This window comes from Lissotriton vulgaris, chromosome 10, assembly GCF_964263255.1.
Source record: "Lissotriton vulgaris chromosome 10, aLisVul1.2, whole genome shotgun sequence".
In the NCBI taxonomy this organism is placed as follows: domain Eukaryota; kingdom Metazoa; phylum Chordata; class Amphibia; order Caudata; family Salamandridae; genus Lissotriton; species Lissotriton vulgaris.
Genome location: NC_141698.1, coordinates 832,186,464 through 832,210,934, shown reverse-complemented (window position 1 = coordinate 832,210,934; position 24,471 = coordinate 832,186,464).

Here is a 24,471-nt window from a genome sequence, read left to right as displayed (position 1 = left end):
ATCTTCTCAGGAGTAAGTCCTGTAATAAACTATATAACGGACCTGGATCAGATGCTTTGTTTTCATACTGCATAATGAGGTGTTGGGTCATGTATATACCAGCTAGTCGCTGTTCTTCTGGAGTAAGACTTAAAAATGTTTGCACTACTGAATCATCTTTATATATGCTGTCATCTCCGGCCCACTGTACTGCGGACCGGGCTAGTTCCTGATCACGTAGGGTATTTAGTTCGTGATAACCTACCCTTCCTTTCAGTACTTTGTCAGTGATTTGGAATACATGTTCAAGGGTACATCGCTCTGGTATCGGGCAAAGGTAACGTTTCTTGTTTTCTAACTGAATGGGTCTATCGAAGGGCCTATCAAGAGAATACGGTCTAGGGAGTTTCTCTCTCCCTACATATGCCACCATGTCTCTATTTGGTAATTGCGAAGTTTCTGCTGGATTCTCTGGTTCTTCCTCCTCTGAGGAGTCCTTATCCTCTGACCCAGACTGCCTGTCTGATTCTCGACGGGCATGTATTGCTATTATTTCTTTACGAATCTTTCTAACCATAGCATGTACACATTTCTCTTTATCATGTTTACCCTCAGAAATATTCTGGCTCCATCTGTTCAATCTATCCATCTCATCTTGTGGAAAGCCTGTCTGATCTTGTTCCCTTATTAAACAATTAACCAAAAATCGCATAATTAAACCTTTGTTCTCAACTTTCTGACGTGACATGGCTTCACCAACACACTCCGGTCTTTCTCCTGTTCTAATAAAATGATACAGATGGTCTAGATGGTCTGGCATTTCTGGTAGCAATTGCAAATAATCTGTAACACGTCTTAAACGTAGGGACGCTAACAACATGGGTCCGGTTTTACCAGGCACTGTGTCATATCTGCAATCTGTAAGCTGTTCTCTGAGCTTTTCGGCTGGGGCACCTTTAGGTGTTCGCGACATTGCGAATTCTCTCATTGTCACTCGTTGTAACTGGGGCGGGGTGCGATAACCTCCTGTAGCACCTCCTGTGGCGGAGGCTTGAGCATAACCTGGCTGTAGGGTCGGTATCTGCAGTAACGGGGTTGGAACCTGAACCGTGCCAGTCCCAAAAGGATTAAGCGGATGTATAGGGGGACCAACAGGTACGGGTGCAGGAAGTGGTGCAGGAGGGGTCAGCTGTTGCGGACCCGGGGGCAGATGATCATGGGGTAGGTTAATGTCAGCAGGTGGTACATGGGCAGGTACATTGGTATATGCGGGAGCTACGTCGTCTAAATAGGAAGAAAGAAAAATATCTGCTGCGGTCCTGTGACGTAATTTAGTCGGAACCAATGGAGGGGGCAGATTTTTCGGTGTTTCCGGGGTCGCCTTGGGCAGGCCCTCGGCCAGGACTGGATACAGTCCCGTCATAATGGCATTACTCTGTCTGTCGTGTTGTTCCATTCTAACTCGTTCTCCTTCTTCTAGTAGTTCTTTTTCTTTGGCTTTTTCAGAATCCTCTCTACTTTTCTCTACTTTTCTGAGTGCTTTCTCTGTCCGTCTATGTGATTCTTTACGCCATAATTCAATGGCATCTTTCTGTGACTGTCTAGCTTTCTTTTTCCACAGCGCTTCCTCTATTCTCATGATGCACTCGGCATCCCATGTCCCTGTAACGGGCCATCTCTGATTCTCTGCCAAGTCTTTCGTGTATTCCACCCATAAGTCGAGAAATAATATGGCATCTAAGCCGTGCTTGTGGTACATAAAATAACCAGGAGTGTCCCTGGGTGGGATGGGAACAGCTTCCTCAAGTATCCCTTTCCTAGTTCCTATCTGTCGCAATTTTGAGAATAAAGGCATCGCTACCTCGGTCTAGACACTATAAACAATGAACACAGTAAGAAAAATGCGAACAATCACTCATACCACGACATTTAAAACATATTAAAACATTATGAAAACGAACAACAATAACTTGATACCTAGATACTTGATGCACTGCTAAACAGTACAGATACACTGCTAAAACAGTGCAGACCGGGTCTGTGTACCCAAACCCGTCTTGACCGGACGCAAATTAATGCACCCGTCTAGATGCGTCCCCAGCAACGGTACTCACCGGGAAGCACAGAACGGAAGGCCTCGGAAACTCGACTGGACTGGACTGACGTCACTGCTTCTGCTGCACACTACGCATGCGCCTCGACACTACTGGTGGGCCTCTCGATACCTCGGACACTGCTCTCTCAGCTGGGCTCTGGTCGGGATCCTCCGCACTCCTCACCGCCTCGTCTGGATGTCGGCCGCAGTCTCCGTCACCTCCGTAGGCCTGAGGGAGATACAGGAAATCCTGCAGATGCGCATGGGGTCCGTCACAGCTGTTGTCGGGGGCAGAGCCTGCGACGCATCGCCGGCGCGTGGGGTGGGGGAGGGGTCCCTGTTCGGGCGCCAAATTATGTGGTAAATATTTTACCGTATACGAGTTTGCCAGATAATTTCAGAAACTTTAAAGAAAATAGCTCAATCAAATGAGAGGCAGAGTCCGTGGTGTCTGAGTCATAAGGGCTTTAATCATAAAGAATGACTAAATGACTCGAGTCAATGGAGATCTAGTCCATCAATACAAGGGTTCGGGTATGCAATGATGGCAGGAAAAGATGTCAACGATTTATTCACAGTACATGACATATATAGTAGAATGACACAATAGCATTGAATACAGTAGGCGTGACAAGTGAAATGTATATGATAAGAACACATGTGCGTAGCAAAAAGGCGTGTACATGGGTGTGCACAGAGGCGTGAACTAGAAACGTCACAGAAAAGTGTCATAAGTGGGTGGATGCTTGGAGAATTCTTGCAGAGTCAGCTGAAACCTATGGCCTGGATGCGCGCGCAGCTAATATGACGTGTGGTTGACGTGCAACGGGAGGAAGCTAAGAGTCTGACTTTTAACACTGGTAGAAGAGACAGAAGTCTGGCATGTCGGATCGACCTGTCCCTAAACATATCTGATATCTAGTATTTGGAGGATGTTTAATCTAGAGGAAAAGGTCTCTTGGGCAGAGGCTACTCTATACTGAATGATAGTGCGTGCATAGGTGTCTGCATGTCTACGTGCGGATGCTCAAAGCCAGGGGCCCTACTATGGTAACGGGAACTGTAAATTACTTGCACGAAGACAGGGAGACTTGCTCTTTGCTCTGCAGCCGGGGATATGTTTACCTACATCACTAGACAGGAATGTGTTTTCGAGGAGCTGAGCTGGCTACGCTGATAACTCGAAGGCAAAATACTGTTTTTGGCAGGCAGACCAGGCCGAGCCGGGCACCGCTCGGTTGGCAGGAAGTAAGGCAGAGGTCAGGGATGCATCTCCATGCTGCAGCTTTCAGAGGCAGAGGCAGAAGTGACTTGAAGACAGAAATCAGGGCCTAGCTCGGCAGAGCCAGGAAAACGTAAAAGTGCACCATATAAAGACGGTGGCACGGCATACTTAGGAACGGAATTATCGATCCATTCATGGTGGATCTGATAGAGGACATGTTAACGTTGGACGCAAATGTATTTGCGTCTTCAGATTCAGTTGTGGAGGGAAATTACATGTACTTGAAGTACGTACATGGAGCCGTTGGGGTCTACGTTAGGGGACACAATTGACCATAAAAATTCCAATTACCTCAGACCACTGGAGGTAAGGGTGCCTGAGAGCCGGGCGCCTCCGCATTTGCGACGGGCGCCGCTCCTGGCTGTGCAATGTTAGTCTGAGTGTTGCTTCCCCCAGCTGTACCTGCCAGAGGGATACTGTTTTCCTTGGCTGTATTAGGAATCAAGTCTATTGTCTCAAGCACCTCCTTCTCACCTGAGGTTACTGGCTGTGAGTCCCCTGCCCTTGGCCGCTGTTCTTTTGATGCCTCTTTAAATCTCTCCGTTGTGCGCCGGTCTCGTTTGCCCCGCCCTCTTTCCTCTTGGGCCTCCTTTCCTGCCCTTCTCTCATTGTCTTTAATGCCCAATCCACTCCTTTTTCCTTTATAAACTCCAGCAGCTCTGTCAATGCCAGGTAGTCGTCTCTTTTAGCCATGGCCCCCTTGCCCTTCGTTGGCCGTTTCGGCGGCATTCTGCACTTAATGAAAAATAGAAATGTGTTAGACCTTCCTTTTAATGACAAAACATACCTTCAGTGCTAGCAACCTAATTGCAACCTAATTGTTACCTGCCGGAAAGTTTTTCACTGCAGATTTACTTTGGACCTGCGCGCCTGCCCTGTATGTTGATACCTTGTGCCAGATGCCTGTACATCTGTACGCTCAGCGATAACCTCCCCAAGGAGCAAATGCCGCCAACCGCCCCGTTTATTTAATATAAGTGCACACATTGCATTAGCCAAACTTGTTCTGTGGTGGGCAGCTGAGATAGAACTAACTAAAGTGGATCTGTGTAATTGTGCCCAACGAAACTAGCGCTGCAACCGTGCCTTTCTCTTATACGCATGCGCTGTAGCAGATGTGCCACTCCCGGTTGCTCCGGTGATGCCCACTCGCTACCCCTTGCGTTCTGAAATTTTGATTTAATTAAGACTGACAAATTGTATTCCAAACCCAAGTAATTTGTTCCTTCTTTTCTGCACAAATAACCCTATCCTCCCTACTGGGGGACCGAACCCATACCTCGTTCAATGACCGCGCCGGTCGTCGAGCGTGTGGAACCATTAGCTTTTTATAACCTGCAAAGCAGAAGTTACGATTGCGCCGAAGCCCGGGATTGAACCAGGGTCCCCCAGCTCTGTAATCAAACGCTCTCCCAACTGAGCTATTGCAGCTTGCATGCCAGCATGCCGTGTACTTTAAATCTCCGTAACGTAAATGAACCGCTCGATGGCCCCGTTGGTCCACATTGTTTCTTTGCCGCACATGCCAGGCATCCACCGTGACTAGCTACCTAAGTAATGGTCGCTCCAACACCACTTGCACTCTTGCCCCGCGTGAGGCCCAAATGGTCACCGCTCGCTGTATTCAAACTGAGTTCTGCAATGCCATGCCAACCAGTGCACGCACTCGGCGCTCCCTCAGCCGCACGCACGCACGCAATACCCGGACAGGATCAAATAAGCTCTCTCACGCGGTGAGCATTCAAACATACTCGCTACTCGCTTACCTCGACCATACCGTAACTCCCATGCTGCTTACAAACTCACGCACGGATCACCCATAATTTGCTCAAAACTTCACACACTGCGAGGCCCACTCACCTACCTAAAGTCGGTTGATTTTCCCCGTGTCCAAGCTGCCGCAACGCGGTTCGACCATGACTCCTTACGCAACGTCCGACTCCGGGAGGTAACATGGACAAAAGAGGGGGCGTATTCCGAGTCGCTGGCTTTTCAAGCCTCGCGCTCTTGGACTGCTTCAGGGTCGCTCAGACCCTACCCTGACGCACTTCCTGTTTCCCTACCGATATCCCTTTCCGTGTCGCGTGACCCGGAAGGGACCCCTACAATGTGCGGCCCTTTGGCTGCCACTAACGGTGCCGTTTCCCCTATGTGGGGTGGCGCCCTGCATTAATTGGCTGCTGTGCCTAAGAGAAAGGGGAATTTATAGAGGACATTACTCCTCACATTTAAAATCAACTTCATACTACCAATTATACGCAGCACTTAGTACGGATAATTTGAGCGAATCAAGCGTGTAGATATACGGTGTCGCAAACTTTTGCTTTTAGGAAGGATATAAAAAGAATCCCATTATCGTCCTTGTCAACCGCTACCATCAAGTTAAAAACCCAAGGCGCCATCTAGCCCCCAGTTTCCCAGTTTCATTTAATAAAAAGACTTTTACGTCTTTACAACCTAAGGATACATACGTACAATCTAACGTGCACTGCTATGATATTATGTCGTTGAGCCCCTTACGTCCTAACTCGTATTAATAAACATGCAGTTTAACATGAGATACCCTGTTACTGTTGCCATTGAATTTTTCACGCAGGAATCCCAATCCAATTGTCGGTTAATTTGGTTCAAACGAATACACAGTTTAATCGTCGAACATCAGGTTACATTTAAAAATCTGACTGATGTTAGACTAGGCTCAGACATATGGTCTCATTATAAATGTAAGCCTGTTTGATGAAATAGAGTACCAGTGCTATTGGCGGCAACCGTTAATTTGAAAATGCGCAGGTTACTGAGCATTATCATATGCAAAGAAAAACATGCCCTAAACACCAAAACATGAAATAACCCGGTTAATAGGCCCTGTGATGTTAGCACTATTTCCGGCAACCAAATTTTTTAATTACGCAGGTCACTGAGCATAGACGTGTATTGCGAAAATGTACCCATAGCTCCAAGGTCCGGGGTTCAACCATGCGGCGCTAGTTGATGCTTACCGGTGACGTGACATTTCAAGGGAAACACCCGAACTTCCTACCTCTATTTATCTACCCGGTTACGTCGGGCAACGTTCCCATGCGCCCTAGCACAATGAAGGGAAGTCTCAATTTTCATCTTCATTTCTATCAGGAGCACCACCTCCGACCCTAGGTCTTTTGTGAGTGTGTGTGGATTCTTTTTTTAAGAGAAGGCAGTGGTCTCACGGACCACTGCCTACCCTTAAAAAATGGAAGAAACGTTTCATTTTTCTTTTTTATGCATCCCGTTTTCCTTTAAGGAAAAGGGGCATCATTTAAAAAATAAATAACTACTTTATTTGAAAAGCAAATGCAAAAAGAGCAATTGATGGACAGAATGCAGAACGATGTCGTACATTCACCCCACTGCACAGTTCTGGGTCTAAATTCATCGTTTTTTTGCTCACCATGCCATTCCAATTTGGACCCAGCCATATGTATATCAGTCTTGACCCTGCGCACATTGGGAACAGTCCAGCCCGAGCTGCGAGGCCAGGTCCTCCCTGGAAAGGAAAGAAGCATCCTAGGGCTGGTTTTGGGCTTTCAGCCCTCATCAGCCAGGATACCTTGACTCCAGTGGCATACAGAGCACGCATGCCCATGTCTGGGCATGCCCGTCGCACCCGGGGTGACAAATGCCAAAACAATTGATGGACAGAATGCAGAACAATGTCATACAATCACCCCAGTACAGAGATCTGGGCTTAAATCCATTGTTTGTTTGCCCACCATGTCATTCCAGTTTGGACCAAGCCATATGCAAATCAGCCTTGACCCTGTGCCCAATGGGAACAGTCCAGCCCGAACTGCCAGGCCAGGTCCTCCCTGGACTGGAAACAAGCATCCTAGGACCAGTTTTCGGCTTTCAGCCCTCTACAGCCAGGATAGCTTGACTCCAGTGGCAGGTAGAGCATGAGACCCACGTCTGTGCATACCCGTCCCACTCGGGGTGACAAATGCAAAAACAAAAATTGATGGACAGAATGCAGAACAATGTCATACATTCACCCCAGTACAGAGGTCTCTTGGGGCCCAAGGTCTCTAAGGGCCTGAGGTTTGATTCCTGGCTCTGAGTGCCTGAGGTCTGGGTCCTGGCTCTGGGGGACTGATCTCTCTGGGGCCAGAGGTCTCTGAGTCCAAGATCTTAGTGCCAGAGGTTTGGGTCCCCCTCTGGGGGTCCAAGGTATCATAGTCCCAGCTCTGGGGGTCTTAGATCTCTGGGTCTCGACTCTGGGGGCCTGAGGTCTCTGAGGTCCTGGCTCTGGGGCCTGAGGTCTCTGGGTGCCCACGGTCTCTGGGTCCAGGCTCTGGTGACTTTAGATCTTTGGGGCCCGAGGTTTCTTGTGGGTCCTGAGGTCTCTGGGGCCCGAAATCTCATGAGGCCTGGCTCTTGGGTGCCAGAGGTCTATGTCCTGACTCTGGGTGCCAGAGGTCTGTGTCTGGTCTCTGGGGGGCTGAGGTCTCTGAGGGCCTCAGGTCCCTGGTGTGCTGAGGTCTCTGGGATCCAAGCTATTGGTTTCCTGAGGTCTGGGTCCTGGCTCTGGGATCATGAGGTCTCTGGGTCCCTGGCTCTTGGCGGCCTACGGTCTGGGTCCCAGCTTTGGGTGCCAGAGGTATGGGTCCTGGCTCTGGGGGGCCTCAGGTCTCTGGGGGCCCAGCTCTAATTGCCAGAGGTTTGGGTACCAGCTCTAGTGGCCTGAAATCTCTGGGGGCTCGGTCTCTGGGGCCTGCTCTGGGGGCCTCAGGTTTCTTGGGGCCAGAGGTCTCTGGAAGCCTGAGGTCTCCGAGCGCTGGCTCTGGGTGCCAGAGGTCTGAGTCCTGGCTCTGGGAGCCTGAAGTCTCTGGGGGCCTGAGGGCTCTGGGGGCCTGAGGGCTCTAGGCCCAGCGGTTTGAGTCCTAGCTCTGGCTGCCAGAGGTCTGAGTCCTGGCTCTGGGTTCCAGAGGTCTGGGTCCCGGCTCTGGAGGCCCGAGGTCTCTGGGTCCCAGCTCTGGGGGCCTGAGGTCTTTGTGGGCCCTATATTTCTGGGGAATAAATATATTACTTTTATTTTATCTTAGGGGACATCTTAGGGAACATTCAATTACCCTAACTTCAGTCCTTCAAAAATATATTCAAAAATCAATATACTTGGCTAACTGTTCCAACAATGAACCACACACTGAAATAATCGGTCTTTCTGGCGGTTGTGAAGCATTTGTATGCATCTTGGGGAGTACATATACAGTAGGTGTTTTTTGTGTGGTGAAGTTGAGGTATTTGTATTCTTTTTTACACAAATATCCCAGCTCTAAAGCCTCTGTAGTGAGATGTAAGATTTGGGCTTTAAGTCGGGCAGTCGGATTGTCTAGGATGGATCGATAGTGTTCTTGATTATTAAGTTGGTTCATGATTTCTTCATTTGTTTATTTATGATCTTCCAGGTAGGTTCATCTTGGATTGAAGCACCATTAGGTGCATATTATACGGGGGTGTGATACAAGCAATCCGCTAAGGGTTCAATGAAGTGAGTGTTTTTAGGATTTTTTACCATGTGCCATCATATTAAGTTCACCTCGTTTCGGTGCTATTGGATGCATGTTTTGGGCCATCCATACTTGACTCACATGGAGACTAACCATGAGCATTTGTGCTTAGTTGGCAGCTGTTTTTTTTTTATTTATCTTATACGATAATAGCCACCCAGATGCCAGTGTAATATTTGAGAGCACATTTCTTTCTTTATTTCACACACCCATCTTATGGGTAGGGTTACTGGTGCAACGTGGCGTGGAAATTAGGTTGGTTCTCCAGCATGCTTTGTACAATTAAGAGGCGAGACGTGTATTGACATATATATATATTTGTATGGATTGATTTAGCATTGTTCCATTGCCCTCGTCCTGGGTAGGCCGAGAAGAATCCAAAGGCTGAAACGCGTCTGCATCAGCATTTTCTTTGGAGGAGCTAAATCAATAATGAATGGTTTGTAACTTTTGGGACACAAGAGAGCAAAAGAAAAGGCACTTTTTGCCTCGGTGTACATTTCGACTACCTCTGAGTGTATCACTTAGAAGAAATGGGTGAATACTGGTTATAGATAATATTTTAGGGTATTGGTAGTGTAGAGTTGATTTCATTATTGTTTGTTTTGCATATATTTTACATGCATATTTTTATGACCTTGTGCAATTTATTAGAATTGTTTGAAGATCGGTCCTGTTGTGTATGTGTGCTTCAAATGAACTTAGGCAATATATTTTTGAAGGACTGAAGACTGTAGTTAGGATACTTGAATGTTCCCTACGATAAAATAAAAATAATATATTAATTCCTCCGTACCCATCTTTTTTCGTACATAATTGTGTTATTTACCCAGGTATAGGAGGGTGATTTGGGTACACCCCTTGTGTATATATACAATGTTTCTGGGGGCCCAAGGTGTCTGGAGGCCCGAGGTCTGAGTCCTGGCTCTGGGGGCCCCCAGAGCCGGGACAGAGACCTCTGTTACCAGGAGCCAGGACTCATACCTCTGGGACTCAGACCTCGGGCCTCCAGTCACCTCAAAACCCAGAGACATTGGGCCCCAAGTGACTTAGGGCCCCGGAGAACTCAGGCACACTGACCTCAGGCCCCCAGAGACCTTTGGCCCCCAGTGCCGGGACCCAGAAATCTGCCACTCAGAGTTGGGACTCAGACCTTTGGCACCCAAGATCTAGGAGCCCAGAGACCTCAGGCCCTCAGAATCCTCAGGCCCGAGAACCATGAACCAGACCTATTTCACCCAGAGACGAGAGTTAAACCTCTGGCACTCAAGAGCTAGGCCCCCAGAGACCTCGGGCCCCCAGAGCAAGTTACATTCCTCTGGCACCCAGAGCTGGGACCCAGACCTCTGGCACACAGAGACTTTGGGCCCCCAGAGACCTCAGGACTCCAGAGACCTTAGGCACCCTGAGCTGGGGCCCACACCACTTGTACCCAGAGACCTCGGACCCCCATGAGACCTCAGGCCCCAAGAGCTGGGCCCCATATATCTCATGCCTCCAGAACCAGGCCCCAGACTTCTCAGGCCCTCAAAGCTACTCCCAAGACAACTCATGCCCCCAGAGACCTTGGGCCTCCAGAGACCTTGAGTCTCCTGCGAGCTTGGGCCTCCAGTGACTTCGGTCCCATAGAGACCTCAGGCCCGGAGAACTTGTGCCCCCTTGGTACCTGGGGCCCTGAGAGACCTTGGGCCTGTCTGGGACCTAAGGCCCCAGAGCTCTGGCACCTAGGGACCTTGGGCCCCCAGAGATCATGGATCCCCTGACCTGGGCCCCAGAGATGAGCTTCCAGAGACCTTGGCCCCCCAGAGTCCTTGCGGCCCCCAGAGACCTCAGGTCCCCCAAAGACGATGGGTACAGAGAGCTAGTACTCTGACCTCTGGTACCTGGAGCCGAGAATCACACCTCAAGCTCCCAGATCCAGGCCTGCAGAGACCTCAGGCCCCCGGAGCAAGACCCCAGATAACTCAGGCCCCCGAGCTGGGACCTAGACACCTCGTTCCTCCAGATCTGGGTCCCAGACCTCTGGCACCCAGAGCCAGATTTCAGACTTCTGGCACCCAGAGCTAGGGCCCAGATGGCTTGTACCCACAGACCTTGGGCCCCCACAGACCTATGGCCTCTAGAGACCTCAGGCTCACAGAGCCATGACCCAGACCCCTGGCACCTAGAGCTGGGGCCACAGAGACCTTGGGCCTTCAGAGATCTCGGGCCCCATAGCAGGAACCAGACCTCTGGCCCCAAGAGACCTTGGACCACCAGAGACATTAGGCCCATAGAGACCTCAGGCCTCACAGACCTTGGACCCCCAGAGCCAGGACCCAGAGACCTCAGGCCCCTAGTGTCAGGGCCCAGCCCTCCAGCACCTCGGGACTCAGGCATCTGGAACCAAGAGCTGAGCCCACAGAGTGCCCGGTCCTCAGGAGACCTTAGGCCCAAGAGCCAGAACCCAGACCACTGGCACTCACAGCCAGGACTCAGACCTCGGGTCCCCAGAGGCCTCAGGCCCCCAGAGGCCTCAAGCACCTAGAGCTGGGACCCAGACCTCTGGCAAATGGAGACCTCGAGCCCCTAGAGAACTCGGGCCTCCAGAGAACTCAGGCCTCCAGATCTGGGTCCCAGAGATATCAGGCCTAGGGCCCCAGAAAATGTGGGCCCCCAGAACTGGGTCCAGAGACCTTGGGCCCCCAGGAAAATTAAGGCTGTCATAGACCTTGAGGCCCCAGGGACCTCAGGGCCCTAGAGACCTTGGGCACGCAGTGACCTCAGGCCCCACAGACTTCAGTCCCCAGAAACCTCAAGCCCTCAGATACCTCATGCCCTTAGACCTCTAGCACTCAGAGCCAGGACCCAGACCTCTGGTCCTTAGTGACCTCGGGCCCCCAGAGGCATCAGACACCGCAGAGACCTCGGATGATCAGAGCCTGGACCCCTGAGCTCTGGCACCCAGAGCCAGGACCTCTGACAAGACCTTAGGCCTTCAAAGTCGGCTCCAAGAGTCCTTGGGTCCCCAGATCCAGGTCCCAGAGACCCTGGGTCCCCAGAGATCTCAGTCCCCCTTGAGCCAGGCCCCTGGAGTCTGGGGCCCATAGAGACCTTGTTCCCCAGAAACCTAGGGACTCTAGAGCCAGACCCCAGAAACCTTGGGCACCCAGGGAATTCAGGCCCCCAGAGAATTCAGGCCATCAGAGACCTCAGGCAGACAGAGAACTCAGGTCGCCAGTGACCTCTAGGCCCCCAGAGACCTCGGGACCCCCAAAGACCTCAAGCCCTTAGAGCCCGGACTCAGACCTCTGGCACTCAGAACCGGGACTCAGACCTCTTGCACCAAGAGACCTTGGGCCCCCAGAGCCAGGACCCTTAAGAGACCTCGGATCCCAGAGCTGGAACCCATTCCTCTTGGACCCAGATACGGGACTCAAACCTCTGGCACGCAGAGCCGGGCTCCCAAAGATTTTGGGGTCCCAGAGATCTCAGACCCCCAGAGACCTCAGGCTCCCAGAGACCTTGGGCCCCAGAACCGAGACTCAGACCTCTGACCCCCAGAGACCTCTGACCCCCAGAGACCTCTGACCCCCAGAGACCTCTGACCCTCAGAGACCTCTGACCCCCAGAGACCTCTGACCCCCAAAGACCTCTGACCCCCAGAGACCTCTGACCCCCAGAGACCTCTGACCCCCAGAGACCTCCGACCCCCAGAGACCTCCGACCCCCAGAGACCACCGACCCCCAGAGACCACCGACCCCCAGAGACCACCGACCCCCAGAGACCTCTGGCCCCCAGAGACCTCTGGCCCCCAGAGACCTCTGGCCCCCAGAGACCTCAGGCCCCCAGAGACCTCTGACCCAACCAGCCAGGACCCCAGAGACCTCAGGCCCCAAGAGCTGAGACCCTGACCTCTGTCACCAAGAGCCACCGCCCAGACCTCTGGCACCAAGAGCCGGGACCCAGACCTCTGGCAAGACCTTAGGCCTCCAGAGCCAGGTCCCATAATCCTTGGTCCCCAAGATCCAGACCCCAGAGACCTCGGGCCCACAGAGCTGGGCCCCAGAGATCTCAGTTCCCCAGAGCCAGGTCCCAGAGACCTGGAGCAGAGACCTTGGGCCACAGAAATGTAGGGACTCCAGGGCCAGGCCCCAGCGACCTTGGGCTCCCAGAAAATGTAGGCCCTCTGAGAATTCAGGCCTCCAGAGACCCCAGGTCAACAGAGACTTCAGGGCCCCCAAAGACCTCTCTGAGCCCCCAGAGACCTCAGGGCCCCCAAAGACCTCAAGCCTCCAGACCCGGGACCCAGACCTCTGGCAATCAGAACTGGGACTCAGACCTCTTACACTCAGGGTCCTCTGCTACCCTGAAGAGACCTCGGGTCTGCAGAGCTGGGCCCCAGAGACCTTGGCCCCCAGAGAATTCAGGCTGCCAGAGACCTCAGGCCAACAGAGGCCTCAGGGCCCCCAAAGACCTCAAACCCCCAGAGCTTGTAGTGTAGTTCCTATATTCTCAATAGGCTCTGCGCATTGGAATAACATAAACAGCAGTGTAGACGTAGGACTGAGGTCATCTATGTCTCTACTGACTATGTTAGACTTAATTAGTTTTTGCCAGCTAGCTCAGAGGTCACTAGAAACTTTCTCGAATTAATAGGGAGGGGTTAACTTCCCTGATGTAGACAAGAAGGGATTAGCTTCTGACAACCATATAACATGACAACTTTGCTCCCCCAAAATAAGGAGTGAATCTCCAGAGTTGTGTGAAAACAATAGACAGCTATTTCACTCAGTCAATCGTGCATGCTTAGTTCCACCAGAGTGCAGAGAAATAGAGAGATGGGTGTTTTCAATAAAAGGTGTTATTTTATTGAGCAGTCTTCTTTCTCATGCAAGAGAAATGAATTGCCACAATTGCAATACTTATCATTAAGTAAAGTGCGTACAGTAAAAGGAGTATTATGAAATAATACTGCAAAAGCATTGATATGGTTTCTTAGCCATATGATACTTTCAAATGGATAGTGTTCGGTGGGAAGGAGGACATCTGGTCCGCGGAATGGTGGCCTTCATCCCTGGGAGCTTGCCCTGTACCCACGGCCCTGGCTCGGAACCTGGGAGTCATGATTGATCCGGCCCTTGCCATGGGTCAACAAGTGAATAGGACAATCTCCACTTGTTGGGGTATTATCAAGATCCTGCGGAAGATCAAACACTATCTGTCCCTGCAAGCCCGCAAGCAAATTGTGGTTGCAGTAATAGCTTCCCGGCTCGATTACTGTAATGCCTTATACGCAGGAATAAACAAGGGCCTGTTACAGCGACTACAAATTGTGCAGAACGCTGTGGCTATGTTTGTGCTGGATGTGCCCAGGCGCTCGTCAGCCACTGCCGCTAGGAAATCCCTGCATTGGCTTCCGATCGAAGCCAGATTTTCCTTTAAGGTTTTCTGCTTGATCTATGGGGCCTTGACCAGAATTGGGACGGGAGGAATAAGAGACCTGCTGGTTCCGTATGCCCCCTCCAGAAACCTTCGATCCTCCAAAAAGTTCTTGTAATCAGTCCCCCGCGTTCGAAGAGCTAAGTGGGGAGGCAGGGCGTTTTCTAGCCTTGCTCCGAAATTGTGGAACACTCTGCCCTGTGAAATTAAGTCCCTGCCATCAATGCAAGCCTTTAGAAGGTCTCTGAAGACATGGCTCTTTGCCAAAGCCTACCCTTAGTTTGTGGTATGTGCCTTTTCTGTGATTTTTTCTTGATAGGCGCCTTGATGCCTCCGGGCTAAGTAGCGCTATATACGTTTTCATTCATTCATTCATTCATTCATTCATTCATTCATTCATTCATACATAAAAACATTGACTAACAAACTCAACTGGTACTTCTAAGATACGCCTACCCCGGTGTGCCTGACCTAAGCCTAATACGTAGGAAGGAGTAAGTAAGTTGCAGTTTTAAGTTAAGTTGGGTTTTTTGCCAAGAATCTGAATCAGGAATTCTCTCTAAGGTTTGAATCGGCTCCGTACCTTGGTTATAGAATGAAGGAAGTCTTGTATCTCGTTTCTCAGGACGTGATCTCCCAGTAACCTACAAGGGGGACTGGAAACACTTGAGCTGGATTTCTCATTGTGAGAAAAGGCAGCTTCTCCAGTGTGTCAAAGGGGAGGGGCGGCTTCCTTCGGCTCTCGCATCAGCTGGGCTTCGGATAAGTAGATAGCCGCTCTGCTCCACACCACTGTGTGTTTGCTTAAGGCAAGTGTTGGTATATTTATACCTGGAAGGTGCCGTGTTTGACGTAAGGTTGGACATAAGACGTCAATAAAAGATGTCACTAAGAACTGACGGTTCCTTTAGTGCTCGCAGGAGTTCAATGACAAATCAAAACAAAGACATGGGGAATTCCCAGGTTGCTGAAGGTTTGGTGTGTCGAAAGAACTCGTTGTGCTCTCTAGGAATCTAAGGAAGTAGCCTTGCTGTATTTAGGCTGCGTGGGCTATGGCTGAATATGAGTAAGATTCGTATGCCTTCATTAGGACATGATTTATCATAAGGGCATGAATCAGGAATATTTAATTAGGGTCCTAGATACATTCACAACACCCACTCCATGTATAATGTCCATCATTACTAAATACTAAGCAATATATAAACATATAGGTATGCATGTGTTTTCCAACCCACCCCAAAATACAATGAAATGCATTTGAAATGGTATAGATACACGATATGAGTATTATACTGTACGCTTTCAAGCAGAGTTATCATTCCGGAAATGTAAATATGAATATTGGCTGAATGAATTGCGAATATTACATTTATGAAATGGCTCTGAATATAGGGGAAAAAAAAAGGTCGAGACCATTTCATCACATAGTTATACAAGATTGTACATATGCTAGAGGCTGATTCAAAATATTGTCTCTGGAGTCTCTAAAAATAGAACTTCTGTTCTCTAAGAATAATTCTACTTTAAGTACCATGTGCCAAAAAAAGATAAAATATTTTGGAAATTAGGGGAAAATAATTTCGTTCTCGGGAAGGGAGAGAAAAAATATAGTGTCACTGTCTTTCTGGAGTTCTGTTTATCAAAACTGAAGGCTGAATTCAGAGTTCAGGTAACGCTGTGAGCTCGATTTTTCAAATATTATTCTCATTGTTAGGGGAGAACATTACTTCTGATAGGCCGGTAAAAAATTTGTCTACAACAGTAGGTGAAAGTTGGGCCAACTCAGAAAAGGTGGAAATAGTGCAAATGTGCAATGCATTGCCATCATCGATGTCAGGATCAGCAATGTTCACAGAAGGTTGTACCTGTGTGGTGCCGCTTTCATCTCGTACCTCACCGCCACTTAATCGTAATGGTGAAGTCTCAACGAATGCCGTCATCAGAATAGGTAGCCGCTGGGGACAACACGTTGCATGAGTCGTTACAGGACAAAGAAAAGCGTTGATATCCATTGGTACTGCTGATAGTAGTGTAAGACAAACGTCCAACACGCATTCTTCTCCGCATAGCAGACATCGAAGCACAGGTAAGATGCAATTTAGCCAAATTGGTCTGAATGAAAGAAACCAGGTAGTATTCAGATCTCTTAGCCGGGCCAATCCGAGGACCTTAGTGATACAGTCTCGATCTCGTATTGCTAGGATCGTTTCTTCCATCATTGCCAGAGGTTTGTCTGTGACTTGGCTTGCCATATCGGAGCAGGAGGAACAAAAATAAAATTCCTGCTACAAGTCCCAAAATAAGAGGCAGGCCACCGAAGAGCAAATGCACAAAATTCGGGAAGATGCCAAGAACTGCTTCGAAGGGTGTTAGCAGTCCCGAAAAAATTGTCTTAAATACATGTGCGATGCCACTGGTATCTGATATGTTAAGATTTAACTTAACATTTCTACGAAATGCACCGGGCAATTTGTCGATAATAGGGTATGTAACTCTCTGCCGTTGTCCTTCAAACTTGCAGGTCATATGTCTCTTTGGACGAGGTTAAAGGCACAGTTGTTTATAAAAGAATAGACTTCATTCTGCTTAAAGTATCGAAGAGATATTCACATAAGGCTATATTGCCGCCTCCATGTCTGGATTGCTGTTTGGATACAATACTTGCATACAGCAAATGACCCTGGCCGTCACCGTTAGGAGATAGGCTTTTCCTGGCACCATGCCACAGCAGCTGTGATCACTTAATAAAACGTAGCTACCGTTGGAAAGCTGTCTGAAAAATGGCTTTATCTGTGCAGTAGGGGGGCCCTGAAGATGACATGAAAGGTTGTTAGAAGAACCTTCACAGGCCCCATGCAAGTTAATACCTTGGCACAGGAGTGTACTGCTTAGTGATTTTTTACAATCATTTCCACTAAGAAATACCTCTTTTTTTCCCTTCACTGTAACATTTGTGTGTATAAGGTACATCCCAGGTCTATTTCTTGTATCCTTTACCCAACCTTTCATACAGGCCTGCTGGTATATATTTTTGGCAGTATTGAAACTGAAAAGTTGTTATCGGGATTGTAATGGTCCCATGTATTATCCATTCAATGACAGGTCTTTCTGACATTGTCAATGGTAATCTCTCAAGTTTTTCAATGCTCAGTATCATATAGTCCGCTCCTTTCTGTGCCAAACTGATGTGCTTATCAGTAAGGTTAAAGATAGAAAACAATGACGTTGTGTTGATTAAACGCCAAGGCACATAGCCTGAACGCAGGTTTTGTAACGTCCAACCTAGCTGTACAATAGAACGTAATTGGGACTGGCCATGTTGTAACATTAGCATGTCCTGCTCTATTATATCAATAGCAGATGATACGATGCTGTCCAGTGAATAGATTCTGAAGGACAGTCGTTAACCCATTGTCCACTACAAAAAATGTTTTTTCCAAATTGATACGGTCAATTTCCCGTATTTTTTCTGCAGTTTCAATTTGTTTCTATTTCCAAGCTTCATTGTAAGCTGCGTATATACCGGCGTATATGAAATGTTTTTGACGCTGTTTGTGAGGTCCCATTATGAAATCTCGCAAGTCAGCACCTTCTTTAAGTAAAGTTAAGTGTTGCTTTATTTTGGGAAGTGTGGATTTCTGTAGCCAGTCAAGGCATAGTTTTCCTACACTATATGTTGTTCCTATCCCTGGATGTTGTCTCTGGGAGTATCTAGGGTCTGGCCCGTTCTTTTTGAACCCCTGTATTTTGTTCAAGAATCTATTTTGACAGTTATTTGTGTCTATGGGCCAGATCAACCATTTTTTCCAATCAGGATTAGTTCTGTTTTGTTTTAAAATATAGGACACGTCTAACCCCTCATCTGTAGTGGTGTTTCTATCAGGCATAGGTTTTGGTATAGACGGGTTATTTAAATCTTTTATCTTAGCTAAGCCAAGACAGGTTGTTTGCTGAATTGTGTCATTCAGGAACATATTTTGTTCTGGGATCATGAAGGCTCTGAATAATGCTTCTAGACCTTGTACCTGCCATTCTTTTGTTCCCCAGATGGTTTTTGTTTTAATGTTATTTTTCCAAAACTCAAAACCAAATGTTGACATTTTGTCATAGAATTTCTCAGAATAAAGCAATTTAGTCTTTGTCAGCATGTTTTTCATTCCTGTCCTATTTAACATCTTGAAATAAAACATTTCTGGATCAGTATGATTAAACCCTGAAAAATATGGGACTTTTTCATAAAACATTTTCGAATTGCCTATTGGCAGTGTTGGACAATGTTCCCACTGATTATAAGTAAAAACAAATCTAGGATTCGCAGATTTATGCAGATAATGATGACCATAGTGGTTATAACAGTACATCTCTTCATAATTCGATGAGCCCTGTAAATAATCATGTTCTGTAAATTTTGCTGACATTTCTAAATCTGACATCATATTATTAATGTTTTCAAAGTCCCAATCATCAGAGAAAGAACTTGGTGTCACAAAGTCACTTAATGAAATCTTGAATTGGTGAGGATACTTCATGAGCTCTCCAGGGCCATAGATTTCATAGTCTGTTCTGTCCCATCCTATACCACCAGGTATAGGCTTTGCTGTGATGTTCACTGATGATAGTTCTTCTTTCTCTGTGTGAGAGCATCTGTGTGGTTTCAGGACCAAGTTGATGTTCTGACTTGCTGTGTCCATTGTACTATATTTTCCATCAATAAATTTACCCAAAATTAAAACCAGGATTAGCCAAAGTAGAAGGATAAGTACACCTAACACAATCCATAGTTCAATCCAAGGGGAAATCAGATATGTTTCTTTGAGTTGATGAAAAAGTTCTTTAATTTTCATTTTGAAAGTTTTTGTTACTGGCTTGTCTTCATGTTCACTCTGATCATTAGAAAAATCATCAAAGTTGATAAAGTAGACAGATGCAGTTCTGTCAATTGGTGGGATTGCTTCCGGATTTCCATTGATCTTTGCATTTTCTTTTGTTACATTTGTATAGTCCGAGGCTACATCGTTGTAGACTGGTGTTTCTTGAACTGTTGCAATTTGGGTTTCAAGAGGCACAAGTTCCATGGCTTTGTTGCATAGTCCTTTATTATTCACTGATGGTTTATCGAAGGTGATTAGTCTTTCAGTTTGAACCTCTTGTATTGCAGCAAGATTTGGTCTTCTGCTATTTCTTGGGAGTCCACTGGGCCTACTACTTATTATTGGCCACATGATTGTGGTTTCACCAGGTCGATGGATACAACTCTGTTTTCCTTTTTACCAGCAAGTGGCGGTAGTACTACTGATCTTGTTCCGCTGACAGCTAAGACAGGTACTGCTTTTCTGTAAGAAGGCCCAAATTCCTTCTTCACCGCGATCTTTTCTCTGACCAGATCCCCAATCTTTGGAATCCAGACAGGTCTTGCTGGGACAGGTGGTTCTTCAGTGGTTGTTGTCTTAGACTTTGTTACTTAGACTTTTTCTTGTTTCATTCAAGTCCTGTAAAACAGCCAAACGATCTTTGATATCAAAGGTTTTTTTCTTCTACCACTAAAGTATCCTGAATTTTCAATCTAGTGCCGAACAATAGTTCGTATGGAGTGAAACCCTTTAGAGAATTTCTTGGCAGATTGTTAAGACTACGTTGGACACTTGTTAGATGTTTGACCCACCCATCACCCGAACCTAATACCCTCGCTGTTATAGATTGCTTCATGTCACGGTTTTTTCTTTTCACAACCGCATTTCCCTCAGGATGGAAGGGAGAAGAGTACCGCAATGCAATGCCCATGCTGCTCATGGCCTCTTTGTAAGCTCGAGAGCTAAACGCAGGACCCTGATCAGAATGTAGCATGCCAATTGCGTATGTGCCGATAAAGATGTGCAAATCTTTTATAACAGTTCTGGCGTCAGCCGAGCACTGGGGTCACATCCAAATGAATCTCGTGCAGGAATCCACTGCGACCATGATATATTTATAGTTGCCATCCCTTTGCAAGGGACCACAGTGGTCCAAGTAAACACACGCTAATGGTTTATCTGAGATTAGAAGGGACGTCTATGCTGGTCGTTTCACTGTTGATACTTTCATTCTTTGGCATATTTCACATTCTAGAACGTAATTCCTAGTTTGCTTTCTCATGCGTGGCCACCAGTATCTCTGTTTTAATAATGATACTGTGGCGGAAACACCAGCATGTGCTGAAGCGAGCCCTTCGTGTGCCGCTAAAATAAGTCCTAACCTGTGTTCCATGTTTGGAATTGCCCAATCCCCCACTCCAGGGATTCGAGCAAAAGGAACATTATTCGCATCAGTTATGTACGAGTATTTTACTGGAAAGCCTTTCTGGAGTGTCTTTTTATCATCTTTTACTGAAGCACTGACAGCTAGCATTATCTCGCTGTCTATTTTTGTTTTTGACCGGGTGATTGCTGCTACGGAAGCCGCTTGCACAGCTGCCTTCGCTGCTTCATCAGCCAATGAATTCCCCGCAACGTGAATGCCATCACGTTGATAACTCAGTGTATGTATCACGTGAGTCTTTTGTAGTTCTTTCTGTAAAAGAACTACTTGTTCCCAAAGCGTTTTATGCTTGATTGTGCCCCCTTTTGCATCTTTCAAACCATTTTGAACCCAGTTCTGCAAGTATTCATTGTAAGACTGAACGCAGTAATACGAATCGCACACTATTAGTGTGGGGAACTCGCGATCGGTATTTTCAAGCGCCATCTTAAAAGCCAGTAGTTCAGCTCGCTGAGCTGTACAATCTCCTAGAGATTGAGTTTTAGTGCCCAATGGTCTAAATTTCCCTTTGTGCCAACAACCATTAACAATCGCGCACGCAGCACTATATGCTTGTTTACCCCCAACTGCGGGTTGTGCTGATCCGTCTGTATATATTATGCACCGTAGTGTTCCAGAGGCAGGATTTTGGTCGTCAGAGGACATTCATATTTATATTGGTGAAACTCTTGTGTTTTTAAATTAGGATAAAATTCGTATACTACGTCTGGTGCAGCAAGAGAATTAACCCACTGTATCCATCTTGGATGTAGTGCCTTAGCATTTGGGATGCTTGCTCTTGTTACTGCTTCTAAAGCAGGTACAGGTGTAACTATTATTATACGTTTACCTTGTGTGAGGGCTCTTTGTCTTGCTACAGCAGTTTGAACTGCTGTCAGGAGTTTTTCCGTAGAACTGAATTTCATTTCAGCTTGAGTGTACAAATGTGATTTGTGAGCTATGGGTACCGTTTCTCCCTCATTAGAGGTCAGGTATGTGAATCTGCATCTTCCTGGGATGACTCGTATTACCAGATTGTGTCCGTTTGCGCGTGTTTGCAGTTTTGTTTTAGGTAACATGTCTGTCTGTAATGATCTCAAAATTTCTGTGTTCTTGAGTCCAATTATTTGGTTTGAAATCGGGTTTTATTAATTCGTAGAGAGGTTTAACCCTCTCTGCATAATTTAGAATGTATGTTCTTCCGAAATTCAGGAAACCTAGTATTGATTGTAAATTTTTCAGCGTTTTAGGTGCTTGGAGTACTGCACATTTCTCTAAGAAATTGTCTGCTAGGCTTTTGCCTTCACTTGATAATTCATATCCTAAAAATAGGACAGTTAGATGGGCTATTCTTGACTTTTTAAATTTGAATTTGTAACCTTCGGATGCGAACCCAAGTATTATGGTGTTCACTCTTTTCAAGTGAATCTCCAAGTCATCGTTTGTAAGATAGATGTCATCGACTTAGGATAATGCCTCATCATCATACATTTGTAATAATTCTGTTACCCTTGCTGAGAATAATCCTGGGCTATTCTTGAATCCCTGTGGGAGTCGGCAAAATTGTTTTTGCGACCCCATTATTGAGAAAGGGGTCTAATACCTGCTTTCAGGTGCAACGTTTTGACAGAAGAATCCATTAGAGATATCTAATGTTGTTTTATATTTTTTTGCGCACGATGTTATTCATTAGTGCTGCACTGTGTGAGTTTTGGACTGCAATGGTTTTACAGTACGAGTTTAGATGTCTGTAGTCCAAAACAAGACGATATGAATCGTCTGGCTTGGAGACAGGAAACAAAGGATTGTTCATTTGTGAGGTACATGTTTCAATCACCCCTTGATATTCAAGTTGATCTAAGATCTCCCTGACTTGCTTTTTTGCTTTTAGCTTCTTGTTTAACTGGGTACTGCCTTTGTGCAGTCGGTTGATTTTTTAATAGGATTTTGTGGTGAGGAGAATGTATTTTTTATGAATTGGGATATGATTTGAGAAGGCAGGCATAAGCATTTCTTCGCCATGAGGGCACTCCCTGACAAACTCTGGTGGCCAGTCCTTTTCAGCTAACAGGATATAATAGCCTTTAGAAAGATTTTCCCAAAAGAGACCTTTTATTTTCCTAGTTTTATCTCCTCTATACGTAATGTTATTTCATATAGTTTATGGGGCACGCTAACTCGCGTGTCTGCAGTTTCCACCTGAATGTATTCATTCGTGTCCACTGTCTCCAGAAGATTCATCAGGATCTTGCGAGCTATGGTCACTTCTGCTGCGCTGTCTAGCATTGTCTGGGCCCACTCTCCGTTTTTCAGTTGTGTCCTCAGGATTCTCAGCATGTTTAATTTTAATACTTGCTACCTTCTTTCTGGGAAATTGTGAATTTTACTTTGATGAGCAGGTTCTTTGTCTTTGGACATGACGTGCTCTTCCTTGTGTTCTGACCGTCCTCTTCTTTCCGATTTCTGTGAGGAAGTCTGAAAAGATCGAGAGGGACAAGTATCAATATCTTGATATCTGTCAGGTATCTGTCTTGATATCTCTAAGATTATATCTTTTTTCAGAGGGCTCCCTTTGGGGAGACTTGTCCCCTCCGCATGGAGACTTGTTTCTCCGTTGGGGAGACCTTCCTCTGGACTGAAATTGTTTTTCTCTGGGAGTAGTTTGTTAATTACCCTCCCATTTTTTCTTTTGAGTATTGAGATTGTTTTTGATAAAGGTTTTTTCAGGATTTTCAATTAGTTGTTCTGATCGGTAGTTTGTACTGTCAAGTGTAATTTGAACCAAATCTCTATATGCTTTTGTTAATTCTTTTATTTTAACTAAGAGTTCTTCATTTGACATTCCTTCAATGTCTGGATGTGGTGTGTAGCTAGCTAGAACCGGCCACGTGGCTCCTGGTCTACCTAGTGGACCGAGCCTGGTAATGTGATTTTGATGTTTTAGAGCGCCATTAAATAAGAGCAGGTGCTCTTGGTATGTTAGTGGAATTTCAATTTCCTCGAAAGGAGAGTATTCCACTACTTTATAGTAGTGGAACTCACGTGTCACAGTATGTGCTGCTGGAAAAGTTATCCAGGAATAGAATACCTCTGTCGGCCGATACTCATGTGCCCCTACCACAAATACAACTGTACCACCTCTTAGTGATACCCCATTTTCTATAAGTTTTATAGTTATGTTTTTTTTTATGTTGGCCGGGAATTATGGCATCATGGTCGTCTTCATTAGACCCTGTAAGGTCTGCACCCGGTTGATTCGCATTTACTGCGGTTTCATCAGTTTTGTTGTTATCGCCGTGGTTTGACATTGTTTAATGAGAGTTTCACCCACTCCAGAAGTCTATTGGAGTTTTTACGGGAGAAAGAGGTCTGTGTGAAAAGCACGACTGAGTTACTCTAGTATCTTCCGTTAGATTATCGCCTTACCAAACGTTGGGCACCATGTAGTGTAGTTCCTATATTCCCTATAGGCTCTGCGCATTGGAATAACATAAACAGCAGTGTAGACGTAGGACTGAGGTCATCTAGGTCTCTACTGACTATGTTAGACTTAATTTGTTTTTGCCAGCTAGCTCAGAGGTCACTAGAAACTTTCTCGAATTAATAGGGAGGGGTCAACTTCCCTGATTTAGACAAGAAGGGATTAGCTTCTGACAACCATATAACATGACAACTTTGCTCTCCCAGAATAAGGAGTGAATCTCCAGAGTCGTGTGAAAACAATAGACAGCTATTTCACTCAGTCAATCGTGCATGCTTAGTTCCACCAGAGTGCAGAGAAATAGAGAGACGGGCGTTTTCAATAAAAGGTGTCATTTTATTGAGCAGTCTTCTTTCTCATGCAAGAGAAATGAATTGCCACAATTGCAAT